This window comes from Anomaloglossus baeobatrachus, chromosome 7 (assembly GCF_048569485.1).
Source record: "Anomaloglossus baeobatrachus isolate aAnoBae1 chromosome 7, aAnoBae1.hap1, whole genome shotgun sequence".
Taxonomy (NCBI): domain Eukaryota; kingdom Metazoa; phylum Chordata; class Amphibia; order Anura; family Aromobatidae; genus Anomaloglossus; species Anomaloglossus baeobatrachus.
In genome coordinates this window covers 11888817-11904033 of record NC_134359.1, presented here as the reverse complement: position 1 = coordinate 11904033, position 15217 = coordinate 11888817, and the positions used below count along the sequence as shown (strand labels likewise).

Below are 15217 nucleotides of genomic sequence, written 5' to 3'. Positions count from 1 at the left end.
TCTGTGCAGCTGGGGATCGATACAGCAAGGCCTGCCCTGCACCTGTGCCCCCTGGGGTGGACGGTCCTGGTGGTCTCTCGTGTATCCCCCCCCTATATCTGTGCAGCTGGGGATCGATACAGCAAGGTCTGCCCTGCACCTGTGCCCCCTGGGGTGGACGGTCCTGGTGGTCTCTCGTGTATACCCCCCCTATATCTGTGCACGGCTCCTGTAAACTCTGCAGCCACAAGATTTTGCTTTCTTGTAGAGATGAGAAAATCAATTTGTCTCAAATTTTAGAAAATTTGTTGCAACTGGAAATTGTGAACAATCTGCAATTTGATTAGCACAAAAATGTCTAGTGCCGTATTACACATTGCAAAAAATGTCATCAGCCAGAGAAGGATCATGTGACCTCGGGCGTGGCTGCGTGTGATTCTCCATAATGCCTTGCAGCTGTCACATCACATGGTATAGCACAGCCAATCAGGAGGGACTATCGTTCACAGCCTGTATAAAAGCCAAGACAGAGAAGACAGCGGCCATTGTTTGGGGAGTTTGGACAGTGAAAGGACATGATGGCTCTGCCATGCACTGAACTAACATTACAGACAGTGTGTGACAGCGCAGCAGAGATAAATAACGGCAGAGATATGTGGAGGACACTGGACACGACTGCGGCTGCCATTGTGGTATACAGCTCGGAAAGTGTTTATTATGGAGACCTCAGCTGTTCTCGGTGCCTGTGGCAGCCGGCGGCTGGAAATGCTCAGTCCCTGAGGTGCTCCGTCAACTGATAGCGGCCGCGGCGGGTACTGCACATCTGTCTCACAATCAAATCAATAGGAGGGGGATGTGCAGTGCCTGGCCACCGCCACCGAACTGAGCATTTACGGCCACCTGCTGCTGCCGTCAGGACCAAAAACAATTGATCGGTGGGGGGAGGGGTGTCGGACCCCGGCTGATCAGACGTTGATGACCTATCCTAAGGATACGCCATCAATTTAACAGTAGTGGACATCCCTATGACGACATGGACTCTCATGGGTTAAAGTTTCTTAAAATTCAGCCAGACTATTGTTCTTATGTGTGCTAAGTCATGTTTGCTTAGCTATTGCTCTCCAAACTTTTCCAGTAACCATTGTATTGTAGTTGTGTATTGATAATGTAATTACCTTAGTAGCCATTGTCTAGTCGGTGACTTGCCGACTCCATGTAGATATACTGAGTCTTTCTATGCACATCATTTAAATGAACATTATCCATGCAGCTTGAAATTCATCCAATGGGAGAAGCAATCTTGTCCAACCAATTGATGAGGACGCAGTGTATCCTAAGGGAAGGTTATGGCTATAAAAGGGACTTCTTTAAGCCACCAGGGTTGATGAAGGTTGATGGATGCTGATGGATCCAGTCTAAGCTCTTTGGAGCTGACTAGAGGATCAGGATATCTTATGGCTTCAATCTAGGGACTCCGGATCTGGTTGGAGACCATATCCACAGCCTAGGGATTTCGACTCCGGCTGCCAGGCTTGTAACATCATACAGGACTACCTAAGGAGGACACTCAGGTTGGGACAGTTCAGACACCTGTTACAGACTTTGCAGACCTCACACAGCTTTCTAAATCTGGCGTTATTCCTTTCTCGGTGGGTGCCCGCCAAAAGCGGGGTGCTGCTGGATTGGAGTGAGCGGCCGTGGAAGCTCTGAGGCACGGACCTTCTAATCCCTGGTGAGACAGCAGAAGGGTGAGACTCTGTTGCCTGTTACATTTGTGTGTTTTGCTGATTATGTGTTATGTGCCGTTAATTGTTTGGGGATCCAATAAAGTCTAATTATTGTCCCTCACCCTGTGTTGTCTGAGTAGTGTTACGCCCACGGTTAAGGAGGCCGGTGTTCAGTTGGGATGAGCCCTGAGCCACGCTGTCTTTCTAAAGGCGGCGGGTTTTAGTGGACGAGAGCACCCACTGAGCCCCGTGTCTCCACAATCCCCTTTAAGAACCTTTTTGATTCAAGCCACATATTTGTGGATCCATCAAGGTGTTCTCCAGATCAGACAGTATAGTAAGATGGATGGAGGCCCTTTAAGCTCCATTTGGCCTCCATTCCAGCAGAGCTTCATGTTTTTAAGCACCAAAAATGGGGTGCACCGGGCGTCTGGATATTTGTTCTGTCCGAATCCTGCATTTTAAGGCATCTGACAGAAGTGACAATGAATCCACAAATCTGGGACCGGACGTGATATGAACCCGGCTTTATATCCAGAGGATGAACAGTAAATGACCCCGATGGCCACGTGGTGGGAAATCCCTGCCTCAGATGTGGGCTTTAAAGTTTGGTCCATGTTGACTGCAAAACCTGAATTCTGCACGTTACCTACAGATTTCCCCCAGATTGTCACCTCTGCATTGCCGAAATCTGCAGCCGCAATCTGGAAGCCTCTGGGTGAGTAACGGGCGGCACGCGGTGGAGAATCCGCTGCAGACAATCGTCTCTGCACATTTTTCTTTTATGTGAGACGCGGATGGAAATTTGTAAAACCCAATTCAAATACAACATCTAAGTCTTCTCACATCGGAGGGTTTGCTACAATGTGTTCTGTGAGTCTGGAGCCCACACCCAGACATGGAGCCCGTACTGATACATTGTAACAAGAGGGATTTGTGCTGCTGCTGATGTGTTCAGCTCCAAGAGAGTGTCTAAACTGGATGTAACTGTAACAAACCCTCAGCTGTGAGCAGTGTGAGGTGCATTTGAGTTTTCACACTTTGTAGGCAGAAATGCTGCCATTGAACATGAGGAAAAGGGAGATCTTGAAAATGATGCAAAACATCTCGGTACAGAACTAATACACGGATTATCTGGATCTACATCTGGTTCTGCCGACACATTGTATCGCACTCACATTCACATGAAGCTTCATTCAGCTGCAGTACCGGGCACAGCCACAACCAAGTGTATGGCGCCGTACCTGAGAACAATGAAGGGGGTGTAATGACTTGGTCTCCATAATCATCACACTGATGGGGGTGCCAAGAGCGGGACCCCAGAATCACCAATATTCTATTTCCAAAATACCCATAAAGTTATTTTTTAACATATCCCTGAATCAGACGTTTGAGGTAAAAATACCGACATCCCCAGCATTATCTATAGCGCCCGGGGCTGAATCCACAATGCATATACACAGATACAGTATATACAGGCGCCTCCTGAGATACAGGACAAGACACAGCTTTAAAGCCGCCAAACAGTGGTCTGCAGAGTATAACCCCATATGTGCGGCTACACTCCGCGCCCCACAACTTGAAAGAGGAATTAGTCTTTATTCTGCGGCTTTCTAGGTCAGACATTGTGTTATTTGATCTCTGAACAGAAGGAGAAAGCGAAAAAAGGAGTTGTCTCTGTTCTCTACCAACAGTCAAGAGGGATATAGATATATATAATATATATACCGTATATATCTAATATATAAAGCTGAGTGCATGTATGTGTTTTTTTGTGTATGTACGCCAAAGGAATCCGCACCGTCGTATTTACAATCACGAAATTTTGCACAGACTCCCCATGTGATCCAGAGAACGTTATAGACTATGTTTTGCCGGAAAAATTTAACCCCGCGCTTTACAGTTACTCTCCAAAAAATCTGCCTCCATTAAAGTAAATAGGAGCCTGGAACTACTGGTTATTAGTAGGAGCTGTGAGTGGTTGCTATAGGAACAAAAGACATTCATAGTATAAGAAGCTTATATGTGAGGTAATATGATGTCGGTGGAGAGACGGATAGAGAGAGAAGAGACAGAAAGAGAGACAGAGACAGACGGGGAAAGAGACAGACGGGGAAAGAGACAGATGAGGAAAGAGACAGACGGGGAAAGAGACAAACGGGGAAAGAGACAAACGGGGAAAGAGACAAACGGGGAAAGAGACAAACGGCGAAAGAGACAAACGGGGAAAGAGACAAACAGGGAAAGAGACAAACAGGGAAAGAGAGACAAACAGGGAAAGAGACGGGGAAAGAGACAGACGGGGAAAGAAACAGACGGGGAAAGAGACAAACAGAGACAGACTTGGAAAGAGACAGACGGGGAAAGAGACAGACGGGGAAAGAGACAGACGGACGGGGCAAGACAGAGACAGACAGAGAGATAGAAACAGACAGAATGAGACAGACACAGTGACAGTTACTATTCTGGGCAACGCCCGGGTACTACAGCTAGTATATATATTTCCCTCTTTACTCTTAGACACACACACATATATATATACATTCACATTGAAATGTTCTATATCTGTCCAATATACGCATGTGGTCAAAATTGTTGTCCCCCTCGCTCCTCATTTAATGATAGAAACACCCACAATGGTCACAAAAATATCTTGAATATGACAAAAGTAATACTAAATAAAAAATCTATGAAAATGAACAAATGACAATCAGACATTGCTGTTATTCTGCTTCTACAGAATTCTTTAAAAACAATAAAACTCATGAAATTGGCCTGGACAGAAATGATGGTGCTGACAATTTTGACCATTTGTGTAATTTATGTTTCAATTCATCCTGTTAGATTCACAGCTACACTGCTCAGTACTGCTGTATAAATGTCATCCTTGCTGCTTCTTTCTAGAAAGCGTTTTTTTTCCCCACAAAGCTGGATTCACAGCTATACTGCCAAATACTGCTGTATATGACCACTCGTGTCATACAGGCTATTTATTTTTAGTAAGTGTTTTATTTCACTCCAGATCTCGATTCACATCTACACTGCTCAGTGCTGCTGTTTAATGTCCTCCATGCTGCTGTATAATGTCCTCCATGCTGCTGTATAGTTTCCTCCATGCTGCTGTATAATGTCCTCCATGCTGCTGCTGCTTTATTATGTCAGAGCTGGATTCACATCTACACTGCTCAGTGCTGCTGTATAATGCCCTCCATGCTGCTGTATAATGTCCTCCATGCTGCTGTATAGTTTCCTCCATGCTGCTGTAGAATGTCCTCCCTGCTGCTGTATAATGTCCTCCCTGCTGCTGTATAGTTTCCTCCATGCTGCTGTATAATGTCCTCCCTGCTGCTGTATAATGTCCTCCATGCTGCTGTATTGTTTCCTCCATGCTGCTGTATAGTTTCCTCACTGCTGCTGTATAATGTCTTCCATGCTGCTGCAGCTGCTGCTTTTGATTATGTGCTACATAGAGACAGGAGAGCAGGAATCCCTCATGTCTGTGTATGGGAGACATCATAGCAGCGGATGGCCACCCAGCAGCTCAGAGACAACTGAAAATTAGAGGCAGAGTCTGGAGAAGGACAAACTGGTGAAAAATGAATAATAAAAGTCATTGTGATGGAGTCAGTCAGCGGTTGAGGTATCATACAGAACCGATTTCCATTTAAGTTCAGCAGGCTTATTCCGATCTCATAAACTGCTCCAGTACCTAGTGTGCAGGTAACGTTCAATGTGTCTAAATACAGGCTATCAGAGACAGGAGGGTCTGCGAGCTTAGAAGGGGCCAAATGCCTCTATTCTACATACATCATTAAAATACAATCAGGGACAATTTACAAGACCCCCAAATCTCTACCTCCCCCTCACACATTCTTATATAAGCCACCACTAGGGGCCGATCTCTAGACCAATGCTATTGAGATTGAGAAATAGCTCAATCTATTCATCGCCCCCAAGTGGCAGTAATGGTCAATGAAGATTTGTAGCTTTTGTGTGGGGGAGGGGTGACAGAAGAGCGCTGCTCTGTAGTGAACGAAAAGAACAGTGCTGACTTTTTATGCAAATTTATTAAAACCTACAAATCCTTTCTGCTGCTGATTTCCTCCATACATTGAATGGAGGTGGCGGAATGAATAATGTCTGTACCTTGTGATATAGAAGGGTTAAATGGTTTCTCTATTTCTTTATTAAAGATATTTTATTTCATTAGTAAGTAGTTCATAGTCAGAGCCTTCGGAATAAGAGACAAGATCAAGGATTATTATTGTTTCTAAATGTTCTTCTTATCTTCTTCTTATCTCATATGCATGACTCTACATTTCTGTTTTGCTGAAACTTAAAGGTCATATGAGCAACTTGTAAATTTCCAGCTAGAAGCTTTATTTGCAATATCACATTGATCTGTAAATGGTATAAATAAACTGTACGTTAAATAAACAGAAGAATTGATCATGCTCACATGAATGATGCAGGTCTTTTTCTCCGAGCGCTCGCTCTTGATTAGGTCTGAAGAGGCCTAATTGAGAAGACCTCACTGGTGATCCCATAAGCTGACTTGTGACAAAACAGAACAGCTACAACACTTGTGTTACACCTGTCGCCTCTGGATGGACACGGCACCTAATAACCAACAATATTCATCCCAGGAATATCAGAAAAGTGCAGAATATTACAAGTGATTAATATTCATTGCGCCCCCGCTGCCCCCACGTCTTATGTGAATGACGACCTCCATAGACTCTGCCCAATCCTATCACCTCCATTGTTCCTGACTGTAAGGACGTTTCACGCTGCGTTTTATCCCCCGCTCAGTGATCCTTTAGGGGCTTATGTCTGATCCCTCGCAAAATGGGATTCAGATGCATGTCCCGATGGGGCCATTGATTATGATGGTGGAGACGGGGTCACCGTGTTCTCTGTCGTGCACCATTTTCTTTAACTTCTGGTACCTTCCCTTCTGCCTTTAAACATGCAACAGTCACACCCAAAGAAATCTTCCCTCGACCCAACCTCTGCTACCAGCTATCCCCCATATCACTACTCCCGTTCACCTCTAAGCTCCTGGAGCAGCGCGTCCATGCTGACCTTTCCTCCCACCTCTCTTCTAACGCTCTCTTTGACAACCTACAGTCCGGCTTCCGTTCTCATCATTCCACCGAAACTGCCCTGACTAAAATCACGAATGACTTACTGACAAAGCTAACAAGCACTTCTCCATACTCCTACTTCTAGACCTGTCCTCGGCCTTCGATACTGTCGACCACTCCCTGCTACTACAGACCCTCTCTTCCCTTGGTGTCAGAGACCTCGCCCTCTCTTGGATCTCTTCATACCTCTCCAACCGCACTTTTAGTGTCCCCCACTCCCACACAACCTCTTCATCCCGTCCACTCTCTGTTGGTGTCCCTCAAGGCTCTGTCCTGGGACCTTTACTGTTTTCCATCTACACATTTGGCCTGGGACAACTCATAAAGTCCCATGGCTTCCAGTACCACCTATACGCCGATGACACTCAGATCTACCTCTCTGGCCCAGATGTCACATCTCTGCTGTCCAGAATCCCGGAGTGTCTATCGGCTATATCTTCCTTCTTCTCCTTTCGCTTCCTAAACCTCAATGTGGCCAAAACTGAACAGATCATTTTTCCTCCGTCTCCCCTACACTCTCCACCTGATCTATCTATTACAATAAATAACACCACGCTGTCCCCAGTACCCAAAGTTCGCTGCCTCGGAGTGACCTCTGACTCTGCCCTGTCCTTCATACCCCACATCCAATCCCTCACCACCTCCTGCCGTCTTCAACTCAAAAATATTTCCAGAATCCGTCCTTTCCTCAACTTGCAATCTACAAAAATGCTAGTGCTGCCCTCATAATCTCCCGCCTCGACTACTGCAACATCCTCCTCTGTGGTCTCCCTGCTAACACGCTCGCCCCTCTCCAGTCCATCCTTAATTCTGCTGCCCGAATGATCCACCTCTCGCCACACTACCACCCCGCTTCTCCTCTCTGCATGTCCCTCCACTGGCTCCCAATCTTCCATCGTATCCAATTCAAACTACTAACACTGCCCTACAAAGCTGTGCACAATCTGTCTCCTCCGTATATCTCTGAACTAATCTCTCGCTACACTCCAAAACGTCACCTCCGGTCCTCCCAAGATCTCCTTCTCTCCTCCTCTCTCATTTGCTCCTCACGCAACCGACTCCAAGACTTCTCCCGAGCATCCCCAGTCTTCTGGAACTCGCTGCCTCAACACGTCAGACTATCTACTACACTTGCAAGCTTCAAACGGAACCTAAAGACTCATCTGTTCAGAAATGCCTATAACCTTCAATGACCCCACTGCCCCACCACCGTGCAAAGCTGCCGCCTCACCACCTTGCGGAGCTGCCGCCCCACCACCCTGCGGAGCTGCCGCCCCACCACCGTGCGGAGTTGCCGCCTCACCACCGTGCGGAGCTGCCGCCTCACCACCGTGCGGAGCTGCCGCCAACCACCGTGCGGAGCTGCCGCCAACCACCGTGCGGAGCTGCCGCCAACCACCGTGCGGAGCTTCCGCCCCACCACCGTGCGGAGCTGCCGCCTCACCACCGTGCGGAGCCGCCGCCCCACCACCGTGCGGAGCTGCCGCCCCACCTACTGTCTCCTCCCCATAATCCTATAGAATGTAAGCCCGCAAGGGTAGGGCCCTCTTCCCTCTGTACTAGTCTGTCTATTGTAACTTGTGTATGTGTTCTGTATGTAACCCCTTCTCATGTACAGCACCATGGAATCAATGGTGCTCTATAAATAAATAATAATAATAAATAATAATAATTTTCGGGCGTATAGGCTACAGGAGGCAAACACCAAAACATAGCAGACTGCTGGTACCATATACTCCAGAAAATGGTGCACGGCAGAGAACACGGTGACTCCATCTCCATTATAGTCAATGGCCCCATCGGCACAAACGTCCGAATCCTGTTTCCTCTGGGGGTTTGGATATAATCCCTCGTGTGACCATTAAGCATGGAGGTGAACGCGGTGTGACGGGGCCTTAGACAAGATCTCTGGCTCCTCGGCTGCACAGATAATTGTGGAGGAGGCTGAGATTAATGCAGATAAAACAGCAAAATGTCAAAAATGAGGCAATTTTGAAAAAAACCCTGAGGGTCCTGCAGCAATAAAGGCTGAGCTGCCCGCAGCATGGGACTAAACCCTCGCTCCGTTATGGAGACATGTGCAGGAGGCTGGAGGACCATATGGATTAATTTGCTGTAAGAAATCAGAGACTAGGAGCTATTGTTTGGCTTCAAGACCGACGGCAGCACCCAACGAACCCGGCAAGTGCCGCAGCCCAATCCATGGAGTTGGCGCAGATTTCCATTGATTGACCGTACACGTATTTCAGATATTCTCACTGCATGTAGGGAGCGGGGTCGGAGTGTCACACCAGTTACGGGGAAGTACCCAGCGAACAGTGAAAGTAGGAGAAGGGGGAGATGGTGACCCCTAACCAAGCCCACCGCTGGTCCCTAGCTTCCCTCACCAACCTAGATAGGTTCTGCACTTATGCGCCGAGCAGGATACCTGATCCTGGCTGACTCTGGGCCCTAGGTAGGGAGCGGATGGGATGAGAACTTAGTCAACCCCACTAAGTTTTCAAGAAGACACAGGGATAACAAACAAGAGGAAAGTGTGAATGATAAACTTATCTCCAAATGACTCAGGGAGAAACACCAACAACAACAAGGTTTCTCCAGAGGATCACAAGCCGACTGCCTGCACTGAAGACTTGTTAAGGGTCATTAGACCTATCACCAGCATCGAGTAATAGGAAGTGAAGGTATATGAAAACACAAGGGAAGTGCTGATGAAAAGCAGCTGTGAGGAACTCTGCAGGGTCCTAAAGGGAAAGAGAGGAAAACCAAGCAGAAACAATAGAAGGTCAGGGAGAAGTTTGCGAAGCCAAACACTGTGACCTTCTATAGCCGGACACCGCAAGACTGTCTGTCACCCATGACACGGAGCTGAGTATGTGCTATGCAGCACGGGTTCTCACTGTGCAGCAGTTTAACCCCTTAGATATCAAGCATCATAAAAGATAAGACATTAGTTTGATAAGGACCTAACAAAAGAGGTGGCCTTGCTGTTGGCTGTTGGGCTCACATAAACGGGCCATTTTTGTGTGAAGTATCTCAATTTTTACATGTTTTTTATAACAGTAATGCATGTCTATATTCCTATATTCATTGTTTCATGTATCTTAGCACCGCAGAGTGCAGCTGTCTCCTTTTGATTACTATGTTTCATGTTCAGTCTGCAGCTGTTCACATTAGAAAGTCAGGCTGTGCCATCAGTCTTTTAGTTAGCATCACAAAAGAGGCTGGCAGTGAGGGTCTGAAGTTCATCAGAAGGGGGGGGGATTTTTCCTCACTTGTCATGTGTGTGCCATACTTTTTTCTGGTCACAGTTATTAATCATTTACAGCTTCATTTGTTACAGAATTGTAATGTAACCATAAAGACCAGACGCTACACTGCGGCGTCCAATGCTCTCCGTGCACCCATAGACTTGCATGGATGAGCCCCGGCTGCAGGAGCATTGGGCTTATTCTCCCAATATCCAGCAGGTTACTGTGTAATTGCAGATGCAGCAGGTTACTGTGTAATTGCAGATGCAGCAGGTTACTGTGTAATTGCAGATGCAGCAGGTTACTGTGTAATTGCAGATGCAGCAGGTTACTGTGTAATTGCAGATGCAGCTTGTCACTGTGTAATTGCAGATGCAGCCGGTCACAGTGCGGAGAGGCCCGCGCCCCTGTGTGCGGCAATGTCACCTGCCGGTCATACTCTGGACCTTCCCCGGGATGAGAGGAGCGGATCGTCGTGATGCAATCTGCTCATCTCAGTAATTCCATATTTCCATTATTAGAATTGCTCTTCAGCCCCAGACGGAAAGTTCTTCTACTTGTCACGGACGTTTATAGGATTTTCGCTCTTTTCTTCTAGGAAAGAAGGAGAAATATTGAGCAGAAGTAAGATATAAATGCTGCATCCCGCGTATCGCTGCTTTATATGGCGCAGGTCACAGTCTGCGTCCAGGATAGATGAGCGCAGCAGCTCCAGGCACAACCGGACCCTCGAGAGCCGGGATGTGTAGATCACCATAGATAATGCACAGAGGACAGAGCCAGTGCGCCTCCTCACAGAGGATTGTCCATTGTAATAGCAGTAACATACAGAGCGCAGTGTCAGGTCCAGGACACCATTATCCCTGCATATCCCCATATAGAGAGGTCGCTCCCCACCCCGAGGTCACTGCACAGGACAATCTGCACCCCACAGGACACTTTCAATAGTGACTATATTATATTAGACAACTGTAAGGCAACTCAGTAGGAGAAGTGCCCGTTACAGCTCCTGTGGGTTCTGCATCCGGCATCATCCGGGCAGAGGTTCAGTGCACAGACTTCTCCATTGTCACATATTAGCCAATACTAAAGAAACATAGAGAAGTGTCCGTTACAGCTCCTGCGGGTTCTGAATCCGGGCAGAGGTTCATATTCCCTTTAGAAATATCTCAGATTTTCCAGATGTTGCAGAATTTGCAGGTTTTCCAGATGTAGATTTTCCAGATGTTGCAGGTTTTCCAGATGTTGCAGATTTTCCAGATGTTGCAGATTTTCCAGATGTTGCAGATTTTCCAGATGTTGCAGATGTAGATTTTCCAGATGTTGCAGGTTTTCCAGATGTTGCAGATTTTCCAGATGTTGCAGATTTTCCAGATGTTGCAGATTTTCCAGATGTGCAGATTTTGCAGATGTTGCAGTGCACGGTGCAGATCTTGGACACTTTTTAGTAGCACAGAACTTACACAGTGATAACAAGGGGCCGAGCTTCCGTCGGTCCCGCAGGCTGAGGAAGAACGTTCCAGATGATGAAGAGCTAAATGCAATCATTCTACACTGTAGGAAATCCCATGCTCAGGGGTGGGGGTGTCAGTGCCTGGGGGTCCCGCAGACCCTACATCCACAGAGGACGCCCATCTGACCGTCTCTCCTTTATACCATCGATGCAACGTTCCCTCCAGATGAAACACAGCAAACGCTCCTGAGAGAATCTTCCAGAAGGATTGATGTGGAGGAGCTGAAAGTCCCTATGACAACGATCGCCAAGGAAGATTCCGGGTTTCTGAGGATTCGTTACATAATTATTATGTTATTGTAACTGCAGAATTTTGAAGAGACACAAAAAAGTTGTCAGATTATTGCTCTATGGCAGCAATATAAAAGAGCGGCTGCTGCGGGTGTCACGGGGAGTAGAGACAGAGGGGGCATCGTCGTACCAATCATCCCAATGCAGAACGCTGCAGCTTCCTCCAGACCTGCAGCGGCTGATAACAGAGGAAAATAGTGTATAGCATACAGTTAACCTCAGTCCAAACTGCTGATGTGCGGCTCCATGTGAGGGGTCATGTCAGGGCTCCGGGTGCGGCACCATGTGAGGGGTCATGTCAGGGCTCCGGGTGCGGCACCATGTGAGGGGTCATGTCAGGGCTCCGGGGTGCGGCTCTATGTGAGGGGTCATGTCAGGGTTCCGGGGTGCGGCTCCATGTGAGGGGTCATGTCAGGGCTCCGGGGTGCGGCACCATGTGAGGGGTCATGTCAGGGCTCCGGGTGCGGCACCATGTGAGGGGTCATGTCAGGGCTCCGGGGTGCGGCACCATGTGAGGGGTCATGTCAGGGCTCCGGGTGCGGCACCATGTGAGGGGTCATGTCAGGGCTCCGGGGTGCGGCTCCATGTGAGGGGTCATGTCAGGGTTCCGGGGTGCGGCTCCATGTGAGGGGTCATGTCAGGGCTCCGGGGTGCGGCACCATGTGAGGGGTCATGTCAGGGTTCCGGGGTGCGGCTCCATGTGAGGGGTCATGTCAGGGTTCCGGGGTGCGGCTCCATGTGAGGGGTCATGTCAGGGCTCCGGGTGCGGCACCATGTGAGGGGTCATGTCAGGGTTCCGGGGTGCGGCTCCATGTGAGGGGTCATGTCAGGGCTCCGGGTGCGGCACCATGTGAGGGGTCATGTCAGGGCTCCGGGTGCGGCACCATGTGAGGGGTCATGTCAGGGCTCCGGGTGCGGTACCATGTGAGGGGTCATGTCAGGGCTCCGGGTGCGGCACCATGTGAGGGGTCATGTCAGGGCTCCGGGGTGCGGCTCCATGTGAGGGGTCATGTCAGGGTTCCGGGGTGCGGCTCCATGTGAGGGGTCATGTCAGGGCTCCGGGGTGCGGCACCATGTGAGGGGTCATGTCAGGGCTCCGGGTGCAGCTCCATGTGAGGGGTCATGTCAGGGCTCCGGGTGCAGCTCCATGTGAGGGGTCATGTCAGGGCTCCGGGGTGCGGCTCCATGTGAGGGGTCATGTCAGGGTTCCGGGGTGCGGCTCCATGTGAGGGGTCATGTCATGGCTCCGGGGTGCGGCACCATGTGAGGGGTCATGTCAGGGCTCCGGGTGCAGCTCCATGTGAGGGGTCATGTCAGGGCTCCGGGGTGTGGCTCCATGTGAGGGGTCATGTCAGGGTTCCGGGGTGCGGCTCCATGTGAGGGGTCATGTCAGGGCTCCGGGGTGCGGCACCATGTGAGGGGTCTTGTTAGGGCACCGGGGTTTGGCACCATGTGAGGCTCCTGTGTGCGGCCCCATGTGAGGGGTCTTGTTAGGGCTCCGTTGTGCGGCTCCATGTGAGGGGTCATGTCAGGGTTCCGGGGTGCGCCACTATGTGAGGGGTCATGTCAGGGCTCCGGGTGCGGCACCATGTGAGGGGTCATGTCAGGGCTCCGGGGTGCGGCTCCATGTAAGGGGTCATGTCAGGGTTCCGGGGTGCGGCTCCATGTGAGGGGTCATGTCAGGGCTCCGGGGTGCGGCACCATGTGAGGGGTCATGTCAGGGCTCCGGGTGCAGCTCCATGTGAGGGGTCATGTCAGGGCTCCGGGGTGCGGCTCCATGTGAGGGGTCATGTCAGGGTTCCGGGGTGCGGCTCCATGTGAGGGGTCATGTCAGGGCTCCGGGGTGCGGCACCATGTGAGGGGTCTTGTTAGGGCACCGGGGTGCAGCACCATGTGAGGCTCCTGTGTGCGGCCCCATGTGAGGGGTCATGTCAGAGCTCCGGGGTTTGGCACCATGTGAGGCTCCTGTGTGCGGCCCCATGTGAGGGGTCTTGTTAGGGCTCCGTTGTGCGGCTCCATGTGAGGGGTCATGTCAGGGTTCCGGGGTGCGGCACTATGTGAGGGGTCATGTTAGGGCTCCGGGGTGTGGCTCCATGTGAGGGGTCATGTGAGGGCTCCGGGGTGTGGCTCCATGTGAGGGGTCATGTCAGGGCTCCAGGGTGCGACACCACGTGAGGGGTCATGTCAGGGCTCCGGGGTGCAGCCCCATGTGAGGGGTCATGTCAGGGCTCCGGGGTGCGGCTCCACGTGAGGGGTCAGGTCAGGGCTCCGGGGTATGGCCCCATGTAATGGATCATATCAGGACTCCATGGTGCGGCCCCATATGAGAAGTCATGTCAGGGGTCCAGGGTAAGGCTCCAGATGAGGCTTAATGTCAGGCTCCGGGGTGCGGCTCCACGTGAGGGGTCATGTCAGGGCTCCTAGGTGCGACTCCATGTGAGGGGTCATGTCAGAGCTCCTGGGTGCAGCCCACGTGAGGGGTTATGTCAGAGCTCCTGGGTGCGGCCCCCCTTGATGGGGTCATGTCAGAGCTCCTGGGTGCGGACCCCCTTGATGGGGTCATGTCAGGGCTCCGGGGTGCGGCCCCATGTGAGGGGTCAGGTCAGGGCTCCTAGGTGCGACTCCACGTGAGGGGTCATGTCAGAGCTCCTGGGTGCAGCCCACGTGAGGGGTTATGTCAGAGCTCCTGGGTGCGGCCCCCCTTGATGGGGTCAAGTCAGGGCTCCTGGGTGCGGCCCCATGTGAGGGGTCATGTCCGGGGTCTGGGGTCGGCCCCATGTGAGGGGTCATGTCTGGGCTCTGGGTTTCGCCCCCACATTATCAGCTCCTGGAAGTCGTCAGATAAAAGCTTTGTGAGTGCAGAGGAGGTGAAGTGAGAATACTTCATCTTGTTACAATGTAACTTCAGACTCTTCACAGCAGAGAAAACAATGTACAGCGCCGCCTGGTGAGGAGGACGAGGAGGACGAGGAGGACGAGCAGGACGAGGAGGACGAGGAGGACGAGGAGGACGAGCAGGACGAGGAGGACGAGGAGGACGAGCAGGACGAGGAGGACGAGGAGGACGAGCAGGACGAGCAAGACGAGGAGGACGAGCAGGACGAGGAGGACGAGCAAGACGAGGAGGATGAGCAGGACGTGGAGGACGAGGAGGACGAGCAGGACGAGGAGGATGAGCAGAACGAGGAGGACGAGGACGACGAGGAGGACGAGCAGGACGAGGAGGACGAGCAGGACGAGGAGGACGAGGAGGACGAGGAGGACGAGCCGAGACAGGAAAGAACGGGGGAAGAATCAATCCGGAACCTC

The 15217-nt window shown here is 50.6% G+C and overlaps 1 protein-coding gene across 1 annotated transcript in view; it reads right to left on the bottom strand.

Annotated features, from left to right (window-relative positions):
• CNTNAP5 (contactin associated protein family member 5) overlaps window positions 1-15217 on the bottom strand; it is a 356337-nt gene that overhangs the window by 74587 nt on the left and 266533 nt on the right. The window lies entirely within an intron of this gene.